The 8,333-nt window shown below is 37.7% G+C and overlaps 2 non-coding genes across 2 annotated transcripts; one reads left to right on the top strand and one right to left on the bottom strand.

Moving 5' to 3' along the window:
- Window positions 1-489: 489 nt before the first annotated feature.
- LOC146006027 (5S ribosomal RNA) lies at window positions 490-608 on the bottom strand. Its single transcript, XR_014444087.1, has one exon. It is a non-coding gene; the product is annotated as a 5S ribosomal RNA (ribosomal RNA).
- A 7,229-nt stretch (window positions 609-7,837) lies between these two features.
- On the top strand, window positions 7,838-7,956 carry LOC146006015 (5S ribosomal RNA). The gene has a single exon (XR_014444085.1). It is a non-coding gene; the product is annotated as a 5S ribosomal RNA (ribosomal RNA).
- Window positions 7,957-8,333: the final 377 nt, after the last annotated feature.

Here is an 8,333-nt window from a genome sequence, read left to right as displayed (position 1 = left end):
TACACTTGTGCATACTGCTTGAATACAATTTGTACCCGCATGATTTAATACATTATATCGTTGTTTTTAAAAAGTGATGAGATAAATCTTTAATAATATTATACTAGTGTTATATATATATATATATATATATATATATATATATATATATATATAAATATATCAATATACTTAAGGTGCACAACTTAAGTGCTCTGTGATAATTGACCCAAGTCCCTGTTATTAATGATTTAATTCTTGCTAATAAGTGCCCGATTTTAAGGCCAGAGAGTGCTAAAGTGCTAGAGTGCTAAAAGTTCCTTTGGAACCTTAATAACAATCAGGTAATTCATTAAGTTGATACGTGTGTGGAAAGTGCTAAAGTGCTGAAGATTGCTTGAACCTTAATACTACTCCGGTATATAGGTGTGTGGAGAGTGCTAAAGTGCTAAGTGCTAAAGATTGCTTGAACCTTAATACTACTCCGGTATATATCATGCTTCTTATTGGGTACTACAGCACCAGGGTTTCCCAAGAGGTCTCCCATCTTGGTACTTGCCTGGCCCAACACTGCTTAGCTTCCAAGATCAGACGAGATTGGGCGTAACAAGTGTGGTTTGACTGTAGGAAAATACAGCGACACCTGGAGGTTTTTAGTACTTTATTGGGTTCATACAATATACTACAGACTTAGAGTGTGAATAATAAATTATATGAATAAAAAAGGAAGAAAGGGTAATATAAAAATATGCAGACTTAAGAAACATAGTGTTCATTAACCCGGGTGGGATATAAAGGATAAAGAATTGGATTCGACCTTATAAGAATGGTGCAATCTCGTAATTGTCGTTAAAGCCCAGGGGATGTAGGGTGTTTAATTCAAATATCCAGTACATTTCCCGCTGGGACAGTTTGTTCGCCAGATCGCCACCTCTTGGTCCCAATTTAACCCATTCGATAGCTTTAAAAGTCAATCCATCAGGGTTGGCATTATGGTAATTCTGGAAATGTTTGTATATGGCATGGCTGTTAACTTTATTCTTTATATTCCGACTATGTTCCTGTATTCTTAATTTAAGCGGTCTTTTTGTTTTGCCCACATACTTCAGATGGCAGGGGCACTCCAGAAGGTAAATTACGGATGTGGTGTTACAATTCATGAAGTCTTTGATATGATATTCTTTCGTGTTGTTGTGGTTAGTGAATTTTTTTCGGGTAGGATGAACGAATCTGCAGATGTTACATTTTCCACATTTGTAAGATCCTGTGCATTTTTGACTGGGGTGTGTTTGGGTATTTTCTGATGTTAGTAAACTTGGTGCAAGAATTTCTTTTAAATTCTTGGATTTTCTAAAGATCACTTCTGGGTTGGATGGTAGAAGCTCCTTCAATATGGGGTCCATGAGTAGCAGGTTCCAGTGTTTCTTTAAACTCCGTTTAATCATTGGTTCATGTTGGTTGTATGTGGTGATGAAGGCTATTTGTTCTTTTTTCTCTTTTTTTGTGTTGTACTCAAGTAGATTTTCTCTTCCGATGTTGTTTACTTTTGTTCTTGCGTTTTGGAGGATGTGAGTGGGGTATTCCTTTTCTTCGAATCTTTTGTTGTATAACTCCAGTTGGGTTTCGCATTCAATATCATTACTGCAGTTCCTTTTGATGCGATTAAACTGTGAGTAAGGAATATTTTCTTTCCACTTGCGCAAGTGATTACTTTGGAAGTGAAGGTAGCTGTTTGTGTCAACTTGTTTTATGTAATTCCTTGTGTTCACTTGAGAGTCTTCTCCTGTCAGTATCAAATCCAGGAATTCAATATCTATCTTACTGATTTTGGATGTGAACCTTAGGTTCATTTGATTACCTTCAATGTACTTTAAAAAGTCTTTAAAACGTTCTTCATCACCTTCCCATATAATTAAAATGTCATCAATATATCTCTTATAAAACCTGAGGTTGTCTTTAAAAGCATGGTCCGAGTGTATAAAACGTTTCTCCCAACACCCCATAAAAAGATTAGCAAAGCTGGGGGCAAAGATTGTGCCCATCGCTGTACCGCATTTTTGTAGATAAAATTGGTCCAGAAATTTAAAATAATTGTGACTTAAGATAAAACTCATGATGTCACATATAAAAATTTTGTGTTGTGGGGTGAGTGTCACATCATCTTCCATGAATTCTCTACATGCTTCAACCCCCTGCTGGTGCTCTATGCAGGTGTACAGCGACTGGACATCAATCGTGGCCCAATAGAAGGAGTCTTTCCATTTAAAATCTTTTAAAAGATTCAAGACCGTGGTGGTGTCTTTTAAATAGGTTGGCAGATTTGTCACATATTTACGTAAAAAGATGTCCACATATTCTGATAGATTTGAGGTCAAGGAATCGATTCCTGCCACTATGGGTCGTCCTGGTGGGTTTTGCAAAGACTTGTGTATCTTGGGTAGAAAGTAAAAAATAGGGGTGATGGGATTGGATCTTATTAAAAACTGGTATTCTTCCTTGGTGATTATTTGGTCCCGCAATCCTTGGAGGAGTAGTAGTCTTAAATCTTCTATGAATTCCTCCTTAGGATCTTTATTCAGGGCTATATAGGAAATTTCATCGCCCAATAGTCTGTTTGCCTCACGTACGTATGCGTCTCGGTCCATGATCACCAAACCTCCCCCTTTATCCGCTTGTTTTAGGATTATTTCTGGGTTGTCTTTCAACTTTTTTAGAGCTTCCCTTTCTGCGTTAGACAAATTTTTATGTGCAATTGGTTCCAATTCTTTCTCACACAGATCTTTTTTTACTAGGTCATAGAAGATCCCAATGTTGTTACCTTTTGATTCAATTGGATAATATTTGGAAACTGGTTTTAGTCCAGATTTAGATCTATTTTCGTAGTTTTGTATAGTGGCATTCTCATTCTTGGCAAAATGTCTTTTCAAAGTTAATTTTCTGACGAATTTATTCAGGTCGATGTAGGTCTCGAATTTGTTCATGCCCTCTGTTGGGGCGAAGGATAGACCTCTGTTCAGAAGGGTAGTTTCAGCTTTTGATAATGTATGTTTGGAGAGATTGAAGATTCCTTTCGGTTGTACATCTATTGGATCGTTCTTTTTTTGGGGTCTTTCCCTCCTGCCGCCCCTTTTTCCTCTTCTTCTATGTACCTTCTTTTTAGAGGGGATGCTATCTTTATGTCTTCCTTCACACTCATTCTTACGGTTTCGCGTATTCTCGTCGCTGTGTCCGTAGATAAAAAACCATCATCTCCTGTTGACTTGAGTCTTTGAAGTGGTGTGTATCGATTGAATGTTCTCCAGTTTGGTGTTCCAGGAGAATCGTTATTTCTGTTGTCGGAATGTTTACTTTTATTTCTTACTGTATGGTTGGATGGCCTTTGGTAGTTTCTTTGCTGGTACGGTGCGTTGACGAATCTACTCCAGTTTTTTATTTTTCCTTGTTCATAATCTTGCTTATCCCTTGCAAATTTCTTCTCCTTGTTTTTAATAACTTCCTCCTCCATTCGTTCAAGTTTTTTGTTCAACACTTTGTCGTTAATCTTATAATCTTCCTTGTCCTTGAAGGGTTCAAGATCTATTTCCTTAGTCTTGATTTCCTCTTCCAGTTTTCTCAAGGATTCCTTTTTCTCACTGACTATCAGTCTCATTAGGTTGATTGAACAGTCGTGTAAAATTATGTCCCATTTTTTAATGAATTCTGTGTCGGTATTACCGAAAGTGGGTTGTTTGGTCAGTCTTAGACCTCTTGGGACTCGGTCTACTGAGATGTACTGTTCAAGACCTTTTATATCCCACCAGGTCTTCATTTCCTTAGCCAGTAATCTTTCGATTGTCCAAAATTTGTCATCTAGACCACACGGATTCTCCGGTTCCGTGATCACCACATGTTCACTAAATATTTTTTGGCACCAATCATTTCTTTTGTTGGTGCGCTCATTAGCTCTGAACATAGTTCTTGGTGGAGCTTGTGTTGCACCAGGCAGCCTCCTAAGGAATACCTGAAAAATGTCTGTTAGCTCTGGATAGGGGGCGCCACTTGTGCTGGATACGTTTTCTTCAAAAAACAATAATGTTCCCTTTAAATATGGAGGGTGTCAGCCTATCTTCTAGTAAGAGTAATGGTATGTTTACTCACAGGTTTATGGGTAGCAAAGGAAAAAGATATCGGCGACTAATTATTGTAAGTATGATAATAAAGAATTTAATGAGATGACAATAAAAATATGAAAGTAAAAACACATTTTATACACCAATGGACATATATTACACAATAAAAACTGGTTTCAAAGGTAAATAGGTGTAAAATACTGTGTTTGGGTAAAAGATGGGATAGGGATATATATAAAATATTAATATATTGTAAAAGAACAATATAAGAAAAAAGTTTTTTAAAAAAAATATATATATAAAAAAAACTTTAAGTATAGAAAAAGGTGTTAATAAAAAGTTCTTAACTTTTTAAGGTGGTAGGAGGTAGGTAGCCCAACGCGTTTCGTCTGATGTGACTTCTTCAAGGGGTAGGAGATGAATGAGCCCAAACTTGTATTTATACCTATATGCCTATGAGTGTGAGTTATGACATCATTTCCTGTTCAATATTCAATTACTTAGGCTAAATCTGTGAATTCATCAAAAGGTCTGGACACACGCTCAGGGATAGAGTAAGTGACATAAATACAGAACGCTAGGTTTTTAGAATTTTTTCCTAACTGGAAAGTACAATTATAACATAATGAACGGAAACGCGGCACTTCCGCCACGTTTCCGGCGTCCGTACAGCGCTAGTGCGCATGCTCGGCTTTTCACTGTTCAGACGGAGTTTAGACCTTCTCCGCCGTGTGCGCATGCGCCGGAGAGCCGAGGATTGTCAGAAGTTCTTTCACACGGCTCTTGCGGATGTGTCCTCGGGAGTGAATGCCGGCGGCCATTTTGTTGAAGTTTCTTCATTAGAAAAAGGCTGCTTATATTGCGTCTTGTAGCTATTTCATTGCGCCCATATCGGACCATACATAGAAACATAAAAGAGAGGATTGTAAATATGAACAAGGAAAAATAAAAAACTGGAGTAGATTCGTCAACGCACCGTACCAGCAAAGAAACTACCAAAGGCCATCCAACCATACAGTAAGAAATAAAAGTAAACATTCCGACAACAGAAATAACGATTCTCCTGGAACACCAAACTGGAGAACATTCAATCGATACACACCACTTCAAAGACTCAAGTCAACAGGAGATGATGGTTTTTTATCTACGGACACAGCGACGAGAATACGCGAAACCGTAAGAATGAGTGTGAAGGAAGACATAAAGATAGCATCCCCTCTAAAAAGAAGGTACATAGAAGAAGAGGAAAAAGGGGCGGCAGGAGGGAGAGACCCCAAAAAAAGAACGATCCAATAGATGTACAACCGAAAGGAATCTTCAATCTCTCCAAACATACATTATCAAAAGCTGAAACTACCCTTCTAAACAGAGGTCTATCCTTCGCCCCAATAGAGGGCATGAACAAATTCGAGACCTACATCGACCTGAATAAATTCGTCAGAAAATTAACTTTGAAAAGACATTTCGCCAAGAATGAGAATGCCACTATACAAAACTACGAAAATAGATCTAAATCTGGACTAAAACCAGTTTCCAAATATTATCCAATTGAATCAAAAGGTAACAACATTGGGATCTTCTATGACCTAGTAAAAAAAGATCTGTGTGAGAAAGAATTGGAACCAATTGCACATAAAAATTTGTCTAACGCAGAAAGGGAAGCTCTAAAAAAGTTGAAAGACAACCCAGAAATAATCCTAAAACAAGCGGATAAAGGGGGAGGTTTGGTGATCATGGACCGAGACGCATACGTACGTGAGGCCAACAGACTATTGGGCGATGAAATTTCCTATATAGCCCTGAATAAAGATCCTAAGGAGGAATTCATAGAAGATTTAAGACTACTACTCCTCCAAGGATTGCGGGACCAAATAATCACCAAGGAAGAATACCAGTTTTTAATGAGATCCAATCCCATCACCCCTATTTTTTACTTTCTACCCAAGATACACAAGTCTTTGCAAAACCCACCAGGACGACCCATAGTGTCAGGAATCGATTCCTTGACCTCAAATCTATCAGAATATGTGGACATCTTTTTACGTAAATATGTGACAAATCTGCCAACCTATTTAAAAGACACCACCACGGTCTTGAATCTTTTAAAAGATTTTAAATGGAAAGACTCCTTCTATTGGGCCACGATTGATGTCCAGTCGCTGTACACCTGCATAGAGCACCAGCAGGGGGTTGAAGCATGTAGAGAATTCATGGAAGATGATGTGACACTCACCCCACAACACAAAATTTTTATATGTGACATCATGAGTTTTATCTTAAGTCACAATTATTTTAAATTTCTGGACCAATTTTATCTACAAAAATGCGGTACAGCGATGGGCACAATCTTTGCCCCCAGCTTTGCTAATCTTTTTATGGGGTGTTGGGAGAAACGTTTTATACACTCGGACCATGCTTTTAAAGACAACCTCAGGTTTTATAAGAGATATATTGATGACATTTTAATTATATGGGAAGGTGATGAAGAACGTTTTAAAGACTTTTTAAAGTACATTGAAGGTAATCAAATAAACCTAAGGTTCACATCCAAAATCAGTAAGAGAGATATTGAATTCCTGGATTTGATACTGACAGGAGAAGACTCTCAAGTGAACACAAGGAATTACATAAAACAAGTGGACACAAACAGCTACCTTCACTTCCAAAGTAAACACTTGCGCAAGTGGAAAGAAAATATTCCTTACTCACAGTTTAATCGCATCAAAAGGAACTGCAGTAATGATATTGAATGCGAAACCCAACTGGAGTTATACAACAAAAGATTCGAAGAAAAGGAATACCCCACTCACATCCTCCAAAACGCAAGAACAAAAGTAAACAACATCGGAAGAGAAAATCTACTTGAGTACAACACAAAAAAAGAGAAAAAAGAACAAATAGCCTTCATCACCACATACAACCAACATGAACCAATGATTAAACGGAGTTTAAAGAAACACTGGAACCTGCTACTCATGGACCCCATATTGAAGGAGCTTCTACCATCCAACCCAGAAGTGATCTTTAGAAAATCCAAGAATTTAAAAGAAATTATTGCACCAAGTTTACTAACATCAGAAAATACCCAAACACACCCCAGTCAAAAATGCACAGGATCTTACAAATGTGGAAAATGTAACATCTGCAGATTCGTTCATCCTACCCGAAAAAAATTCACTAACCACAACAACACGAAAGAATATCATATCAAAGACTTCATGAATTGTAACACCACATCCGTAATTTACCTTCTGGAGTGCCCCTGCCATCTGAAGTATGTGGGCAAAACAAAAAGACCGCTTAAATTAAGAATACAGGAACATAGTCGGAATATAAAGAATAAAGTCGACAGCCATGCCATATACAAACATTTCCAGAATTACCATAATGCCAACCCTGATGGATTGACTTTTAAAGCTATCGAATGGGTTAAATTGGGACCAAGAGGTGGCGATCTGGCGAACAAACTGTCCCAGCGGGAAATGTACTGGATATTTGAATTAAACACCCTACATCCCCTGGGCTTTAACGACAATTACGAGATTGCACCATTCTTATAAGGTCGAATCCAATTCTTTATCCTTTATATCCCACCCGGGTTAATGAACACTATGTTTCTTAAGTCTGCATATTTTTATATTACCCTTTCTTCCTTTTTTATTCATATAATTTATTATTCACACTCTAAGTCTGTAGTATATTGTATGAACCCAATAAAGTACTAAAAACCTCCAGGTGTCGCTGTGTTTTCCTACAGTCAAACCACACTTGTTACGCCCAATCTCGTCCGATCTTGGAAGCTAAGCAGTGTTGGGCCAGGCAAGTACCAAGATGGGAGACCTCTTGGGAAACCCTGGTGCTGTAGTACCCAATAAGAAGCATGATATATACCGGAGTAGTATTAAGGTTCAAGCAATCTTTAGCACTTAGCACTTTAGCACTCTCCACACACCTATATACCGGAGTAGTATTAACCCCTTCCTGACAGAGCCAGTTTTTGCGTTCCTGAAAGAGCCCTTTTTTTCAAATCTGACATGTATCACTTAAGTGGGTATAACTTTTTTTTGCTTTTAATTATCCCAGTGATTTTGAGATTGTTTTCTCGTGACACATTGTACTTCAAGTTAGTGGTAAATTTTGGTCGATACAGTCTGTGTTTTTTTGTGAAAAATACCAAAATGTCGTAAAAAAATGGAAAATTTTGCGATTTGCAAAATGTTAAATTTTCTGCTTGTGAGACAAATA

The sequence above is a fragment of the Crinia signifera genome, chromosome 5 (genome assembly GCF_055691185.1).
Source record: "Crinia signifera chromosome 5, ASM5569118v1, whole genome shotgun sequence".
NCBI lineage: Eukaryota > Metazoa > Chordata > Amphibia > Anura > Myobatrachidae > Crinia > Crinia signifera.
The sequence above is the reverse complement of the archived record's forward strand: the minus strand, read 5'-3'. Positions and strand labels throughout refer to the sequence as shown.